Source organism: Oncorhynchus mykiss, chromosome 18, assembly GCF_013265735.2.
Source record: "Oncorhynchus mykiss isolate Arlee chromosome 18, USDA_OmykA_1.1, whole genome shotgun sequence".
In the NCBI taxonomy this organism is placed as follows: domain Eukaryota; kingdom Metazoa; phylum Chordata; class Actinopteri; order Salmoniformes; family Salmonidae; genus Oncorhynchus; species Oncorhynchus mykiss.
The window spans coordinates 28,356,840-28,375,753 of record NC_048582.1 but is presented as its reverse complement, the minus strand read 5'-3'; the positions used below and the strand labels follow the sequence as shown (position 1 = coordinate 28,375,753).

The window sequence follows — 18,914 nt, the reverse complement described above, 5'->3', positions numbered from 1 at the left end:
ATTCTGCAGTGGATCCAAAAATAGCTCCCATTTGGAGACATCCCACCTTTTCTCCATGCCGATAAAGGCCTTTAGTACCTCTTTGTTGACCTCTCTACACCTCTGTCCCCTTTGCTGTTGCTATTCTCCGTCCTTCTAAATTTGTACACTTTAGGACCTCCTCAATGATGATGATGTCACTAACTTTTGGTGACACATCGGTTGACCCCAGCACAGGCCCTGGGCAGCTTCTCAGGATGTTATGAGGTAGTGATGCTCAAACTACTTTTATGTAAAATAATAAGACATTTAAAAAAAACACAACTAGGATGTTAGAACATTAAAGACATTATTCATTATTCCAGGAATTCCTGGAATATTAGAAAACATTAGGCCGGGTCATTTTAATCCTAGGGTTAAGATGTTTTTTTCCCAAGTGCAATATTTAGATGTCTGTGGTCACAAGCATTCTATTATAAAGGCTGTCATGGCTAACTGCAATATTAGTGTATTGTTTTTTTTTCAAGACTTGAGTGTCATTTGCAGTAAAGTCTAGGCAACAAAAACAGATTGCTTTCCTTAGTTTTTAGCTGTGCTAGGTTCACATTAACCACTTTTTGTTTTACACACAGAGACTGATCATGTAGATCATTTTAATTGTTCTTTAATTAGTTAACCTGAATTTCCCCCTAGCAGGGATTTTTTTTTGCATGTTTCAGTGTAAAAAAAAAAAAGTTTTAAAAAGTGTCACCTTTTTGGGCCCTCACCAGTTTGCATCCCTGAGTATGTCTCTGTCGGATCATGGAGCGTGGCTTGTGTGATTTTTATTTATTTATGCCCTTTTTCCTCTGAGGTAGTGCTTCCCAATATTTTTGTTTTCACATTTTACATTGGTGTATATTAAGGTATGTGTGTAACTGGCCCCTGTCCTATAAACTTATACGTTACGTACCAATAATTATAAAAGCATTGGACTGGTGGAGGCGGCATGGGCTTTCTTATACCAGTCATTTTCTTTTCAAATCATTGAAGGAATGTGAACAAGATAACACTTTGGGATGAAGAAGAGATAGTTGGGACACAATCATGGATTGAGAGAGAAAAAGGGATGCCGCCACCCTCTCGAGAGTAAAATCACATTTTATTTGTCTGTCCTTCTGCTGGCTCCCGCACGATGGGATGGACTGTTGCGTAATCTGAGTCACTCTCTCTTTCTGATGGATGGGAGAGAGAGACCCCCCCCTGAGAAAGTATTCACACCCCTTGACTTTTTCCACATGTTGTTACAGCCTGAATTTAAAATGGATTAAATTTAGATTTTGAGTCACTGGTCTACATACAGTATCCCATAATGTAAAGATGGTATTATGTTTGACAAATGTTTACTGATAAATAAAAAAGAAGTATTCAACCCCTTTGTTATGGCAAGGCTAAATAAATTCAGGACTAAAGATTTGCTTAACAAGTCACAGTGAGTTGCCTGAACTGTGCAAGAATAGTGTTTAACATGATTTTTCAATGACTACCTTATCTCTGTACCCCACACATACAATTATCTGTAAGGTTCCTCAGTTGAGCGGTGTATTTTAAGCACAGATTCAACCACAAGACCAGGGCGGTTTTCCAATGCCTCACAAAGAAGGGCACCTTCCTATTGGTAGGGTATAAATAAATAAAAAGTAGACATTCAATATCCCTTTGAGCATGGTGAAGTAATTAATTTAACTTTGTATGGTGTATCAATACACCCGAAGATACAGGCGACCTTCCTAACTCAGTTGACGGAGAGGAAGGAAACCACTGAGGGATTTCACCATTACGCACACCTTAAACTTAAAACAACTTAAAACAGAGTTTAATGGCTGTAATAGGAGTTACTCCACAATACTAACCTAAATGACAGAGTGAAAAGATGGAAGCCTGTACACATATACACATAAATACACATATTCCAAAATATGCATCCTGTTTGCAATACGGCACTAAAGTAAAATGTGGCAAATAAATGAATGGCTGCATCATGTTATGGGTATGCTTGTTGTCAGCAAAGACTAGGGAGTTTTTGGGGGGATAAAAATCTAGGGAATAGAGCTAAGCACAGGCACAATTCTAGAGGAAAAACTGGTTGTCTGCTCTCCAACATACACTAGGAGACCAAATCACCTTTCAGCAGGAAAACCTAAAACACACGGTCAAATATACACTTAAGTTGCTTACCAAGAATACATGAAATGTTCCTAAGTGGCCTAGTTACAGTTTTTATTTAAATTGGCTTGAAAATCTATGGCAAGGCTTAAATGGTTGTCTAGCAATGATCAACAACCAACTTGACAGAGCTAGAAGAATTTAGAAAAGAATGTGCTAATATTGTACAATCCAGGTGTGCAAAGCACTTACCCAGAAAGACACACAGTTTCAAAGGTGAATCTGACATGTATTGGCTCAGGGGTGTGAATACTTATGTAAATTACTTTCCTGTATTTCATTTTCAGTAGATTGCTAATATTTCTAAAAACTCATTTTCACTTTGTCATTATGGGTTATTGTGTGTAGATGTGTGAGAGAAAAATATTTAATCAATTTTGAATTCGGGCTGTAAAACTGTGCTGTATTAGCCCACTCTATTGTTTATGATTTTGTTTACATGGAGGACTGATTGGGCTCATTGCTTCAAGTTGAAAAATAAATGCTGCTTTCATTGAATGGGATGGTTTGAGCACTACCGAAAAAATGCTATTTGCATGTGAATAATGAATGCTATATGCTGCATTTGCTATAGGCCTGTTGTTTGTTTTTGTTGGTGACACTTTGCAATCGCGATAATTTGCAGCTATCTAAGTCTTTTAAAAGTGTGCATGTTTGACTGTGTGTCCATTAGGCCTTTAGAGATTTTTTTTAATCAGCACTTATTAGATTGAGCAATAAAATCCCCACAGATGGTCTTCTTAAATGAACTTGTTTTTGACAGTATGGAGCACAATACCACGGAGGAGTTTAGAAGGGAGGATTTATTAACATTTATTCCATCAGCTGGGATCCGCACTATGCAGCTGTTGCGAAAGCGCTTTTTTTTCACTGACTGTCCCCTGGTCGCAAAAACAAGGATTGTTTGGCAGCTTATAAACTTTTAAATTCAACCATTTATTGTGTTAAAATACGCAAACACATTTGTGAACAGCCATCCACAACAACCACAATCCGTAAAGCGCAAATAGCTAATAGAGGGCAACAGTGTGATTCACATCAATGTGGTACAGTATGTAGATATCAATGAAAGTGATATCCGTATCGCCCATAGGCTACACCACGGCTGTTGGCCTTACCAGTTGGAATAGCTTGTATGTGGTGGCAACCCTAGCTCCCTTACTGTCACGCCCTTAACAAGATTGAGGCTGCAGTCCATATGGCACTGTATTTCCTATGGTGGACCTTGTCAAAAGTAGTGCGCGATGTAAGGAATAGGGTGCCACTTGGGACGTACTCTTTTTCCAAGGACCGATGCACTACCGTCTCATCCGTACTCCTCTACTGCATCCTTCGCTTCCCTCCTTTTGATCCAGCTCTCTCACTCTCTCTCCCTCTCCGTCTCATTCCCTCATCTTCTCCTTCAATCTCTTTCATTGGGAAGATCTCAACTGCATACTCCTCGGGTCATCTCTCATCTCCTTCTCAAAACTCATCGGATCCAAAAGCCAGAGGTCCCTCCCATCTGACCTTCTCCTCCAATGGGCTTTGAGAAGGAGGCGAGGACGCGAGGAGTATGCAATTAAGTTTCTCCCCTTCTCTTCCCCTCCCTCTCTCCCTCTCTTTCTGAAGAGGGAATGGCGAAAGTAAGATTGTGTAATTAAGGTCAGTGCAGCAATAAACATCCCAGTTCGTCCCCAAATAGATGTTTCTGCTACGGTGGTGTTCTCGGAAGTCGCACGGTGTTCTCGGAAGTGAGGTATCAAACGTAGCAGGACCTGCTCCCTCTCTCTGCCGAGGCGGCTCAGGTGAAACCTTTCCACCCTGGAGCTGTCTACACACACTTGCGCACACACACGTGCACATGCAAAAACACATATGCACACACACACACACTCCGGTGGGCTTTTTTTAGGGAAGTGTACACTGCCCGTGAGAAAGAAAGTCTTACACCCCCTTGAGCTTTTATCACATTTTGCTGCCTTAAAGTTTTTAAAACGACCTACTCCACATTTTCTAAGTCGGTTATAGAAAAATTTACAAATGATTAACATTTTTAAATATCCAATAAGATATTTAAGTTTAAGGCTCCGCGCCCCTGAGTTAATACTTGGTTGAAGCACCTTTTGGCAGCCAAACTACAAGGTTAGGTCAAATCCAATACTACACAACAGAGTGAAACCCTCTCTATTTTCAAATATTGTGGTGGCAGCATCATGTTATGAGTATGCTTGTCATCGACAGAGACTGGGGAGTTTGTCAGCATCAAAATATATATAAAAGGAGCAAAGCTCAGATAAAAAGTTTGAGGAAAACCCACCTCAGTCTTCTGAAAACCTAACCCTGGGTTAGTTTAATTTTTCAGCCAAACAATTACACAAATGTACATGCCAAAGACACACCAGATTGGCTTTCCAAAAGGTGGTGAGTGTTCCTGAGTGGTCTAGTCAAGGTTTGAATATTGCAGTCCATCCATCACTGATTTCCAACTAAATGTACATTACACCGGCGCTGGCCACGATAAACAGCCACTCTAAAAAGTGCAGTTTGGTCACACATTACAATGCCACAGATATTTCAAGTTTTTAGGGAGTGTGGAATTGGCGTGCTGACTGCAGGAATGTCCACCAGAGCTATTGCCAGAGAATGTAATGTTTGTTTCTCTACCATAAGCCGCCGCAGTACGTCCAACTGACCTCAACTGCAGACCATGTGCATGGCATCGTGTGAGCGAGCGGTTTGCTGATGTCAACGTTGTGAACAGAGTGCCCCATGGTGGCTGTGGGGTCATGGTATGGGCAGGCATAAGCTACGGACATCGAACACAATTGCATTTTATCAATGGCAATTTGAATACACAAAAATACTGTGACGAGATCCTGTTGCTCTTGTGAGGCCCATTTAAAAAAAAAGTTATCTGTGATTATTGTGTGAAATCCATAGTTTTGTGCCTAATGAATTTACTTCAATTGACTGATTTCCTCATATGAACTGTAACTCAGTGAAATCTTTGGAATTGTTGCATTTATATTTTGGTTTGGGGGGGGGGGGGGTAATTGTATCCCCCTTTGGATTACATTTTAAGACGGCAACATGTGAAAAAAGATCAAGGGGTTGTAGACTTTCTATTGGCACTGGATTGGGACGTAGGCCATATTTCACCTCCAAACACTGAAACTAACATTTATCAAATCAAATCAAATGTATTTATATAGCCCTTCGTACATCAGCTGATATCTCAAAGTGCTGTACAGAAACCCAGCCTAAAACCCCAAACGGCAAGCAATGCAGGTGTAGAAGCACGGTGGCTAGGAAAAACTCCCTAGAAAGGCCAAAACCTAGGAAGAAACCTAGAGAGGAACCAGGCTATGTGGGGTGGCCAGTCCTCTTCTGGCTGTGCCGGGTGGAGATTATAACAGAACATGGCCAAAATGTTCAAATGTTCATAAATGACCAGCATGGTCCAATAATAATAAGGCAGAACAGTTGAAACTGGAGCAGCAGCACGGCCAGGTGGACTGGGGACAGCAAGGAGTCATCATGTCAGGTAGTCCTGAGGCATGGTCCTAGGGCTCAGGTCCTCCGAGAGAGAGAAAGAGAGAATTAGAGAGAGCACACTTAAATTCACACAGGACACCGAATAGGACAGGAGAAGTACTCCAGATATAACAAACTGACCCTAGCCCCCGACACATAAACTACTGCAGCATAAATACTGGAGGCTGAGACAGGAGGGGTCAGGAGACACTGTGGCCCCATCCGAGGACACCCCCCAATCACCCTGCATGTAAAAAAAAAAGGAGCGAAGGGCGTGAGTGTAAGGAAAGTTTTAAAGGGCAGCAGTTTTGGTGTGGTTTTACTGCAGAGGAGATCACGTCAGTAGTACGGTTATGTGTGTGTGTGTCCTGACCCCTTCCCTAGAGGGGTAATGCTTCAGCTGTGAGTAAGGGGCAATTCTGTGATGGATATGACAGGGTTCAAGGGTCACAGGAAAGTACTCCCCGACACAGACCCACACACCATTTCTCACCACATCTGACGTTTAGCAGATCACAGAAGCGTTCCCAGAGAACACACTCACACCTCATTTCTCATGCGTATGACAACAACCACACACACACACCTCATTTGTCATGTATGTTCTCGCTGGCCCCGGCATGTATTTGGCCACAGAATACTTAATTTCTCCAGAGGAAAAAACGGTCACAAGAAGAAAAAAACACAACGGCATACAATTATTTACTTTATGAAATCCAAGCGTCAGTGCGTTTCTATTAGAATGTATTGGATACTAATCATGGGAGATAATTAATAAGGCAGTTTGAGCACCGCAACAAGAAGTTGCCCCCATCCCTCCCGGTAATTGGGCCACTTTTTCTACTTTTTTGTCGTCTGAGTAAGGGTAATGCTGTCATTGAAGAGAACTCCCGTGAGTCTAAACGTGCACTTCACATTTCCATATCATAAAACTCGCGTGTCAACGTTTATGATCACAATGTTTGATGCACAGTTAAAAGATGACATGCCGTCATACCCTGGGTTGTTCTGAACAGAATGAGCCTATGTTAAGTCTATTGTTAAGAAAATTAGCTGTGGAACACTCACCTGAATGCACTCAAATAACGATCTGTTTCTCTGAATTGCCTTGTGAAAACCTAACCCTGTACGATAGTATTTTCTCATTTAGCTCGTCATGTTGTCAATTGAACAAGCTTTCAAATGATGCCCACCTGACGCAGATTGCTATTTAAAATGGGTGGTGTTTTGGATTGTGTTAACAACAATAGTAATTGTGTGATGGTGAGGATGGTGGGTTTCTGTTCCAAACAACTACAAGTGTGCTTGCTCTAGTTCCTCAACGGCACAGCTAGAAGAGTAACTTTAAAATTAAAATAAACGTATTGTTGACTGTTCTTTGAGTCATAAAAGTGCGTTGAAATAACTTGTGCACACTTTAGAGAGGTGTGTGTGTGGCCACTGGGAGACACCAGTTAGTCTTCTCACTCAAACTCTTCAAAATGTTGTCTTATGTTGCACCTACCCCCACATTTAACAAGAATATTCTCATCATGTTACTGAATGTATCCAGAGTATTTTCACATTTAGTTATCAACAAATGTGGCAAAAAGTACAGAATGTAAAATGCACATGAAATCAACAGTAATGTTTGGATTCAGTCTTGTCAGGTGAACTGTTGTGTCCTCAACTTTGGTCTAATAATTTTCCCATGATCTCCAACACATCCCCTTTCAATTGCTACCATGCTTATGCATATTTCTTCTGTAAGAAACATTTAAATTTACCCCTATCCATATAGACCAATTCAGACGAGTGTATAGGGTTAAACCCCATTTTAGCCTTTTGTCCTCTCCCCCCTCCTCTCACTCGCCCTCTCCCCTTATTTCTCTGTTTCTCTGTCCATTTTTCCCTGGGCCGTGTGAATATAGCAGAACTCTTAATGGCTGAGATGGAGGAATCGAGGGGCGATGCACAATAACAATGGAGACATGGTAACATGTGGCCCATTGTGGATAACAGCTTAGCGGGCCTAATAATTGGGCCACTATTTGTCAATCTGTGCACGGATCATTGTGTGTTGTGGTGGTGTTGAGATGTGTGTTTAGGAGAGGAGAAGCAGGGGTTGGACCAAGGGTCCTGGCTGGCCAAGGGCGTAGGGATCGGGGAGGGGTAAGTGGGAGGCCCCCCTGTATGTGTCATTACGAGGGGGTTGAGACAATGGAGGAGGTTGGTGACACAATGAAAGTGACTAGGCAGAAGGTCGTCATTTTTTTCCCCCATTTTATTTTTCTCGTCCGTCAACTCTCTGATTCCGCCGTTTTTATTTATTTTATAAATTTTTTCCTCTTTCCTTTACATTTCACTCCGGAGCTGCTCTTGTGGTGCTAGCATGCATGACTTAAAATGAGCCTCTCTCTCCTGAGCGATATGGAAGGAGAGCAAAACAAAGAAGAACAGATCGAGTTGACGGAGGAGAGAGGGACACTCACGGATGAGGTTGGAACCCAGGTCCATCTGGCCATTGTCATGTCTAAAGGTCTTTGACTCGGTGATTGATATCAACTGAAGATGTTGTTTGGTTGGTGTCCCTGTTAGTGGACTAGTGGAGAGTGAGGGACTGAGATACCAACAGTAGACTTGGCTAACTGTGTGTGTGTGTGTGTGTGTACACAGGATGACAGCCATCCACTGACCCACAGAGGAGAACCCGAAGACCGACTGAGGCTTGACATCCCCACCACAGCCAAGATGAGCCGGGTCACACTCAGGTAGGGGGTGTGTGTGTGTGAACACACAACTACATATTCACATGTTTGCATGGGTTGATATGTTTACAAGGTTTGTTTGTGTGCTGTTCTCTTATTTCATAAGGATGTTTGTGTTTGCATATCTGTAACTACTTGTCTCTTATGTGTGTGCATCTCTCGCTCGCTCTCTCTCTCTCTCTTGCTCGCTCGCTCTCTCACTTTCGGGGCTGGACTGACAACATTGAGAGGGATTACAAATGCCTCCGTTCTTTGTTCTCCTGCTGTGAGAAGATTAAACTGCCTTAGCCGTTAGCCGTGTGTGTGTGTGTGTGTGTGCTAGAGAGAGTTCCATTGCCAGAGAGTTTTTAGTCCACCATACCTTTGACTCCTGCCCAGTACCCGCCCAGAGACTTCACTCTGCAAGCTGAATTTGTAGAGACCTGGCTAGGCGGGTGTGTGTGTCTCTCCATGGCAACCACTGCTGTCTGTTAGTGCCGCCCATGGCTAGTGCCCCAAGAGACCATAATATCCCAGTCTGTCGGTGGTCATGTGACTCCCTGTGGCGTGTGACTGTGTGTGTGTGTGTCTCCACTTCCTGTAGTTGTCACAGTCCCAGGAGCCAGGATGCACAACCTAACCTGATATACAGTAAACCATGACCAATATATTGACAGTGTGCTCCAGTATTTTCGTTCCGATTTAAGAATGGATTCGATGCGTATAGAGTTTAAAGAACTGTACTTTGTAAATGGAGAGAACTCACCTATCTTACTTGCAGTGAAAACACTTTCAACACCAGCAATTGACTTCGTTTATCACCAATAATTTGCCATTTTATATGGCAAAAAAAAAGGAACGCAAGTTTGGTAGTGAGGAGATTCTTCAGACCAAAAGTTGATCTACGACTAGTCAGAAAAGAGTGGGTGTTCCATCTCTTTCTCCTCTCCCTCGTTCCCTCCCTCCACCACCTCAGAGGAATGGATGTGTTTGTTTGTGTATGCACGGGATGCTAAAAAGGGAGAGGAGCGTAGCATGCATGTATTATAGCCTGGCGCTAACAAGCTCTGGCTTCCTCTGATGAGCTTGTTTGTGCCAGCGTTTGTTTTTGTGAATGTAAATTTGTTGCAGAGAAGGGGGAGAGAGTGTGTGTGTGTCTAACCCTGGGATGCAGGTGTACTCTATCTATGAACCCATAAACAAAAGGACAGAACAGAGGAAAAGAGAAATATAATAAATGACAGTGATGAGTTTGTGTCTCTCTTTCACCAGTTTATCTCCAAAGCACTGAGCTGTGGCTTTCAACCAGAGATAAACAAGGACATCACAGCGCCGATAGTCAGAGAGCACGGCCTTTGATAGTGACAGAGTTCCCATAGATAAGATCAGAGGAAACCGCAGTTTGTATGCTTGTGCGTATTCATGTGTGGGAGTTTGCACACATGTGTGTGTGTGTGTGTGTGTGTGTGTGTAGAGCTCAGGGACATAACTAATGTATGAGGATCATTATGGTAGTCATTAGTGTGTGCAGTATAATGACTAGGGAAGGGTTGTTTTGAGAAAGGACAGAAGAGAAAACGGTCAGTGGAAAGTCCAGGATATGTTAGAATTGAGTATCGGTTGTATCTGGGTGGAATTGGTCAGGTTTATTCCCTACATGGCTGGCATCATTTGAGAGAGAGGGAGGACTCCACTGTCACACTATTCTTTTTAGCCTTCGCTAGCGTCTCTCTCACCCACACACACTCACTCACTCACTCACTCACTCACTCACTCACTCACTCACTCACTCACTCACTCACTCACTCACACACACACACTGCGTACATACAGTACTGGATTGTACTGTGCACAACCTCTATGAAGTGACATTCACACATACTCACACATCCAGTTATGTTCATTGTACATTGAGGCTCACACAGCCTTACTTAAATTGAATGCATGCAAAAATGCATCCATACTAGTGGTGCTTGTACCTTAAAATTATAAGTATTCACCTACCTACCTTAATAAAATTACAGTCGTCTAAATGCACAATTGCTAACAAATCACGTGCGAGCACACACACACATGCATGCTTCCTCTCTCTCTCTCTCGCTCTTTTTCGCTCTCTGTCACTAACGTGCACACTCAAACACACACACACCCTTCTTTCCTCCATTGTTCCACCTCGGCACACCTACCTTTTTAAGCTCATTTGTTTGTCTTAGTGTAGCTCTCAGGAAACAGCAAATGGATCTGAAGTGGATGCTAAGGGGAGGGAGAGGGCAAGTGTGTGCATCTGTGTTTCTGTAGTGTGTGTGTGTGTGTCTACCATGTCCTTTCTGCTCTCCACTAACACATGGTCCTGTGTTATTGATAAAGGCTTATATGATAGGCAGTTGATTACCTTGCTCATTCAGGTTGATTTGCTTGCATCTCGTTTTCTCTCGCCCTCCCTTTCATCCTTTTATTCCTCTTTTGCTGACTTACCTGATGCTCATTCCTCTCTCTCCCCCCTCTTTCCCTCTTTCTCTCTATCTCTCTCTCTCGCGCTCCCTCTCACTCTCTCTACCCCTCGCTCCCTTTTTCTTTGATGCATAACCACTCTAATTAGGCTCCTGTTCTCCTTCTCTCTCTCTCTCCCTCTTTCTCCACCTTCCTTCCCTCCCTCTCCCTCCATCTCTCCTGTCTGTGTGTATGAGTGATAGTCAGTTCTCCTGTGTTTGCAGCAGACCCCCAGAACCACAACTAATTACACTGCCCTAATGAGCAGGACAGGCAGCCAGCCAGCAGGTCATCCCTGGTGTGTGTGTGTGTGTGTGTGTGTGTGTGTGTGCGAGAGAGGGAAAGTAGTTGTGTTTGCGTATGTATTATTCGTCTTCAGGATGCCCAGCCCACATGGGCTTGTAAGACAATGAGTACGTTTACATGCAGTAGGCTGAGTATGGCAATAGTCATGTAAACGCTTTGCTCTGCTTATCTTGAAAGTTCAAAATCGAAGTAAGCATACACTGATTAAAACACCTGGTTTTCTGAGCGTTAATCAGCGTTCCAGCAGTGCATTTGATCTGGTCATGCGTAAGCAACGGTAGCGCAAGCCTCCCTCTTATTCACAAGTGAAGTGAGTTCACATAACTATAACGTTTTATACATTTTTTTATTCACATACAAACTTTATATGTCCAAACTCCAAATAGGCTTCGCAAAAATAACATGGTCGCTGTGGTAGAACTTTTATTTAGATTGTTTTAAACATTTTAAACAAACTATTACATTAATATATCCATAATAATTGTATTATACTGGTAATGGTGAGAGGTTCACCTCCCCTGGTACTTCACCTCCCCTGGTACTGGTAATGGTGAGAGCTTCACCTCCCCTGGTACTGGTAATGGTGAGAGCTTCACCTCCCCTGGTACTGGTAATGGTGAGAGCTTCACCTCCCCTGGTACTGGTAATGGTGAGAGCTTCACCTCCCCTGGTACTGGTAATGGTGAGAGCTTCACCTCCCCTGGTACTGGTAACGGTGGGAGGTTCACCTCCCCTGGTACTGGTAACGGTTAGAGGTTCACCTCCCCTGGTACTGGTAACGGTGAGAGCTTCACCTCCCCTGGTACTAGTAACGGTGAGAGCTTCACCTCCCCTGGTACTGGTAACGGTGAGAGCTTCACTTCCACTGGTACTGGTAATGGTGAGAGCTTCACCTCCCCTGGTACTGGTAACGGTGAGAGCTTCACCTCCCCTGGTAATGGTGAGAGCTTCACCTCCCCTGGTACTGGTAGCAGTGAGAGCTTCACCTCCCCTGGTACTAGTAACGGTGAGAGCTTCACCTCCCCTGGTACTGGTAACGGTGAGAGCTTCACCTCCCCTGGTACTGGTAACGGTGAGAGCTTCACCTCCCCTGGTACTAGTAACGGTGAGAGCTTCACCTCCCCTGGTACTGGTAACGGTGAGAGCTTCACCTCCCCTGGTAATGGTGAGAGCTTCACCTCCCCTGGTACTGGTAATGGTGAGAGCTTCACCTCCCCTGGTACTGGTAACGGTGAGAGCTTCACCTCCCCTGGTAATGGTGAGAGCTTCACCTCCCCTGGTACTGGTAATGGTGAGAGCTTCACCTCCCCTGGTACTGGTAGCGGTGAGAGCTTCACCTCCCCTGGTACTGGTAGCAGTGAGAGCTTCACCTCCCCTGGTACTAGTAACGGTGAGAGCTTCACCTCCCCTGGTACTGGTAACGGTGAGAGCTTCACCTCCCCTGGTACTAGTAACGGTGAGAGCTTCACCTCCCCTGGTACTGGTAATGGTGAGAGCTTCACCTCCCCTGGTACTGGTAACGGTGAGAGCTTCACCTCCCCTGGTACTGGTAACGGTGAGAGCTTCACCTCCCCTGGTACTGGTAATGGTGAGAGCTTCACCTCCCCTGGTACTGGTAATGGTGAGAGCTTCACCTCCCCTGGTACTGGTAATGGTGAGAGCTTCACCTCCCCTGGTACTGGTAATGGTGAGAGCTTCACCTCCCCTGGTACTGGTAACGGTGAGAGGTTCACCTCCCCTGGTACTGGTAACGGTTAGAGGTTCACCTCCCCTGGTACTGGTAACGGTGAGAGCTTCACCTCCCCTGGTACTAGTAACGGTGAGAGCTTCACCTCCCCTGGTACTGGTAACGGTGAGAGCTTCACTTCCACTGGTACTGGTAATGGTGAGAGCTTCACCTGCCCTGGTACTGGTAACGGTGAGAGCTTCACCTCCCCTGGTAATGGTGAGAGCTTCACCTCCCCTGGTACTGGTAGCAGTGAGAGCTTCACCTCCCCTGGTACTAGTAACGGTGAGAGCTTCACCTCCCCTGGTACTGGTAACGGTGAGAGCTTCACCTCCCCTGGTACTAGTAACGGTGAGAGCTTCACCTCCCCTGGTACTGGTAACGGTGAGAGCTTCACCTCCCCTGGTAATGGTGAGAGCTTCACCTCCCCTGGTACTGGTAATGGTGAGAGCTTCACCTCCCCTGGTACTGGTAGCGGTGAGAGCTTCACCTCCCCTGGTACTGGTAGCAGTGAGAGCTTCACCTCCCCTGGTACTAGTAACGGTGAGAGCTTCACCTCCCCTGGTACTGGTAACGGTGAGAGCTTCACCTCCCCTGGTACTAGTAACGGTGAGAGCTTCACCTCCCCTGGTACTGGTAATGGTGAGAGCTTCACCTCCCCTGGTACTGGTAATGGTGAGAGCTTCACCTCCCCTGGTACTGGTAACGGTGAGAGCTTCACCTCCCCTGGTACTGGTAACGGTGAGAGCTTCACTTCCACTGGTACTGGTAATGGTGAGAGCTTCACCTGCCCTGGTACTGGTAACGGTGAGAGCTTCACCTCCCCTGGTAATGGTGAGAGCTTCACCTCCCCTGGTAATGGTGAGAGCTTCACCTCCCCTGGTACTGGTAGCAGTGAGAGCTTCACCTCCCCTGGTACTAGTAACGGTGAGAGCTTCACCTCCCCTGGTACTGGTAACGGTGAGAGCTTCACCTCCCCTGGTACTAGTAACGGTGAGAGCTTCACCTCCCCTGGTACTGGTAACGGTGAGAGCTTCACCTCCCCTGGTAATGGTGAGAGCTTCACCTCCCCTGGTACTGGTAATGGTGAGAGCTTCACCTCCCCTGGTACTGGTAACGGTGAGAGCTTCACCTCCCCTGGTAATGGTGAGAGCTTCACCTCCCCTGGTACTGGTAATGGTGAGAGCTTCACCTCCCCTGGTACTGGTAGCGGTGAGAGCTTCACCTCCCCTGGTACTGGTAGCAGTGAGAGCTTCACCTCCCCTGGTACTAGTAACGGTGAGAGCTTCACCTCCCCTGGTACTGGTAACGGTGAGAGCTTCTCGTCCCCTGGTACTAGTAACGGTGAGAGCTTCACCTCCCCTGGTACTGGTAATGGTGAGAGCTTCACCTCCCCTGGTACTGGTAACGGTGAGAGCTTCACCTCCCCTGGTACTGGTAACGGTGAGAGCTTCACCTCCCCTGGTACTGGTAATGGTGAGAGCTTCACCTCCCCTGGTACTGGTAATGGTGAGAGCTTCACCTCCCCTGGTACTGGTAACGGTGAGAGCTTCACCTCCCCTGGTACTGGTAATGGTGAGAGCTTCACCTCCCCTGGCACTGGTCATGGTGAGAGCTTCACCTCCCCTGGTACTGGTAATGATGAGAGCTTCACCTCCCCTGGTACTGGTAATGGTGAGAGCTTCACCTCCCCTGGTACTGGTCATGGTGAGAGCTTCACCTCTCCTGGTACTGGTCATGGTGAGAGCTTCACCTCCCCTGGTAATGGTGAGAGCTTCACCTCCCCTGGTAATGATGAGAGCTTCACCTCCCCTGGTACTGGTAATGGTGAGAGCTTCACCTCCCCTGGTACTGGTCATGGTGAGAGCTTCACCTCTCCTGGTACTGGTCATGGTGAGAGCTTCACCTCCCCTGGTACTGGTAACGGTGAGAGCTTCACCTCCCCTGGTACTGGTAACGGTGAGAGCTTCACCTCCCCTGGTACTGGTAATGGTGAGAGCTTCACCTCCCCTGGTACTGGTAATGGTGAGAGCTTCACCTCCCCTGGTACTGGTAATGGTGAGAGCTTCACCTCCCCTGGTACTGGTAATGGTGAGAGCTTCACCTCCCCTGGTACTGGTAACGGTGAGAGGTTCACCTCCCCTGGTACTGGTAACGGTTAGAGGTTCACCTCCCCTGGTACTGGTAACGGTGAGAGCTTCACCTCCCCTGGTACTAGTAACGGTGAGAGCTTCACCTCCCCTGGTACTGGTAACGGTGAGAGCTTCACTTCCACTGGTACTGGTAATGGTGAGAGCTTCACCTGCCCTGGTACTGGTAACGGTGAGAGCTTCACCTCCCCTGGTAATGGTGAGAGCTTCACCTCCCCTGGTACTGGTAGCAGTGAGAGCTTCACCTCCCCTGGTACTAGTAACGGTGAGAGCTTCACCTCCCCTGGTACTGGTAACGGTGAGAGCTTCACCTCCCCTGGTACTAGTAACGGTGAGAGCTTCACCTCCCCTGGTACTGGTAACGGTGAGAGCTTCACCTCCCCTGGTAATGGTGAGAGCTTCACCTCCCCTGGTACTGGTAATGGTGAGAGCTTCACCTCCCCTGGTACTGGTAGCGGTGAGAGCTTCACCTCCCCTGGTACTGGTAGCAGTGAGAGCTTCACCTCCCCTGGTACTAGTAACGGTGAGAGCTTCACCTCCCCTGGTACTGGTAACGGTGAGAGCTTCACCTCCCCTGGTACTAGTAACGGTGAGAGCTTCACCTCCCCTGGTACTGGTAATGGTGAGAGCTTCACCTCCCCTGGTACTGGTAATGGTGAGAGCTTCACCTCCCCTGGTACTGGTAACGGTGAGAGCTTCACCTCCCCTGGTACTGGTAACGGTGAGAGCTTCACTTCCACTGGTACTGGTAATGGTGAGAGCTTCACCTGCCCTGGTACTGGTAACGGTGAGAGCTTCACCTCCCCTGGTAATGGTGAGAGCTTCACCTCCCCTGGTAATGGTGAGAGCTTCACCTCCCCTGGTACTGGTAGCAGTGAGAGCTTCACCTCCCCTGGTACTAGTAACGGTGAGAGCTTCACCTCCCCTGGTACTGGTAACGGTGAGAGCTTCACCTCCCCTGGTACTAGTAACGGTGAGAGCTTCACCTCCCCTGGTACTGGTAACGGTGAGAGCTTCACCTCCCCTGGTAATGGTGAGAGCTTCACCTCCCCTGGTACTGGTAATGGTGAGAGCTTCACCTCCCCTGGTACTGGTAACGGTGAGAGCTTCACCTCCCCTGGTAATGGTGAGAGCTTCACCTCCCCTGGTACTGGTAATGGTGAGAGCTTCACCTCCCCTGGTACTGGTAGCGGTGAGAGCTTCACCTCCCCTGGTACTGGTAGCAGTGAGAGCTTCACCTCCCCTGGTACTAGTAACGGTGAGAGCTTCACCTCCCCTGGTACTGGTAACGGTGAGAGCTTCTCGTCCCCTGGTACTAGTAACGGTGAGAGCTTCACCTCCCCTGGTACTGGTAATGGTGAGAGCTTCACCTCCCCTGGTACTGGTAACGGTGAGAGCTTCACCTCCCCTGGTACTGGTAACGGTGAGAGCTTCACCTCCCCTGGTACTGGTAATGGTGAGAGCTTCACCTCCCCTGGTACTGGTAATGGTGAGAGCTTCACCTCCCCTGGTACTGGTAACGGTGAGAGCTTCACCTCCCCTGGTACTGGTAATGGTGAGAGCTTCACCTCCCCTGGCACTGGTCATGGTGAGAGCTTCACCTCCCCTGGTACTGGTAATGATGAGAGCTTCACCTCCCCTGGTACTGGTAATGGTGAGAGCTTCACCTCCCCTGGTACTGGTCATGGTGAGAGCTTCACCTCTCCTGGTACTGGTCATGGTGAGAGCTTCACCTCCCCTGGTAATGGTGAGAGCTTCACCTCCCCTGGTAATGGTGAGAGCTTCACCTCCCCTGGTAATGGTGAGAGCTTCACCTCCCCTGGTAATGGTGAGAGCTTCACCTCCCCTGGTACTGGTAATGGTGAGAGCTTCACCTCCCCTGGTACTGGTAATGGTGAGAGGTTCACCTCCCCTGGTACTGGTAATGGTGAGAGCTTCACCTCCCCTGGTACTGGTAACGGTGAGAGCTTCACCTCCCCTGGTAATGGTGAGAGCTTCACCTCCCCTGGTACTGGTAATGGTGAGAGCTTCACCTCCCCTGGTACTGGTAGCGGTGAGAGCTTCACCTCCCCTGGTACTGGTAGCAGTGAGAGCTTCACCTCCCCTGGTGCTAGTAACGGTGAGAGCTTCACCTCCCCTGGTACTGGTAACGGTGAGAGCTTCACCTCCCCTGGTACTAGTAACGGTGAGAGCTTCACCTCCCCTGGTACTGGTAACGGTGAGAGCTTCACCTCCCCTGGTACTGGTAACGGTGAGAGCTTCACCTCCCCTGGTACTGGTAACGGTGAGAGCTTCACCTCCCCTGGTACTGGTAACGGTGAGAGCTTCACCTCCCCTGGTACTGGTAACGGTGAGAGCTTCACCTCCCCTGGTACTGGTAATGGTGAGAGCTTCACCTCCCCTGGTACTGGTAATGGTGAGAGCTTCACCTCCCCTGGTACTGGTAACGGTGAGAGGTTCACCTCCCCTGGTACTGGTAAAGGTTAGAGGTTCACCTCCCCTGGTACTGGTAGCAGTGAGAGCTTCACCTCCCCTGGTACTAGTAACGGTGAGAGCTTCCCCTCCCCTGGTACTGGTAACGGTGAGAGCTTCTCCTCCCCTGGTACTAGTAACGGTGAGAGCTTCACCTCCCCTGGTACTGGTAATGGTGAGAGCTTCACCTCCCCTGGTACTGGTAACGGTGAGAGCTTCACCTCCCCTGGTACTGGTAACGGTGAGAGCTTCACCTCCCCTGGTACTGGTAACGGTGAGAGCTTCACCTCCCCTGGTACTGGTAACGGTGAGAGCTTCACCTCCCCTGGTAATGGTGAGAGCTTCACCTCCCCTGGTACTGGTAATGGTGAGAGCTTCACCTCCCCTGGTACTGGTAACGGTGAGAGCTTCACCTCCCCTGGTAATGGTGAGAGCTTCACCTCCCCTGGTACTGGTAATGGTGAGAGCTTCACCTCCCCTGGTACTGGTAGCGGTGAGAGCTTCACCTCCCCTGGTAATGGTGAGAGCTTCACCTCCCCTGGTACTGGTAGCAGTGAGAGCTTCACCTCCCCTGGTACTAGTAACGGTGAGAGCTTCACCTCCCCTGGTACTGGTAACGGTGAGAGCTTCACCTCCCCTGGTACTAGTAACGGTGAGAGCTTCACCTCCCCTGGTACTGGTAACAGTGAGAGCTTCACCTCCCCTGGTAATGGTGAGAGCTTCACCTCCCCTGGTACTGGTAATGGTGAGAGCTTCACCTCCCCTGGTACTGGTAACGGTGAGAGCTTCACCTCCCCTGGTAATGGTGAGAGCTTCACCTCCCCTGGTACTGGTAATGGTGAGAGCTTCACCTCCCCTGGTACTGGTAGCGGTGAGAGCTTCACCTCCCCTGGTACTGGTAGCAGTGAGAGCTTCACCTCCCCTGGTACTAGTAACGGTGAGAGCTTCACCTCCCCTGGTACTGGTAACGGTGAGAGCTTCTCGTCCCCTGGTACTAGTAACGGTGAGAGCTTCACCTCCCCTGGTACTGGTAATGGTGAGAGCTTCACCTCCCCTGGTACTGGTAACGGTGAGAGCTTCACCTCCCCTGGTACTGGTAACGGTGAGAGCTTCACCTCCCCTGGTACTGGTAATGGTGAGAGCTTCACCTCCCCTGGTACTGGTAATGGTGAGAGCTTCACCTCCCCTGGTACTGGTAACGGTGAGAGCTTCACCTCCCCTGGTACTGGTAATGGTGAGAGCTTCACCTCCCCTGGCACTGGTCATGGTGAGAGCTTCACCTCCCCTGGTACTGGTAATGATGAGAGCTTCACCTCCCCTGGTACTGGTAATGGTGAGAGCTTC

At 47.7% G+C, this 18,914-nt stretch overlaps 1 pseudogene; it reads left to right on the top strand.

The window, feature by feature from the left end:
* Positions 1-7,606: 7,606 nt before the first annotated feature.
* LOC110495963 overlaps positions 7,607-18,914 on the top strand; it is a 126,654-nt pseudogene continuing 115,346 nt past the window's right edge.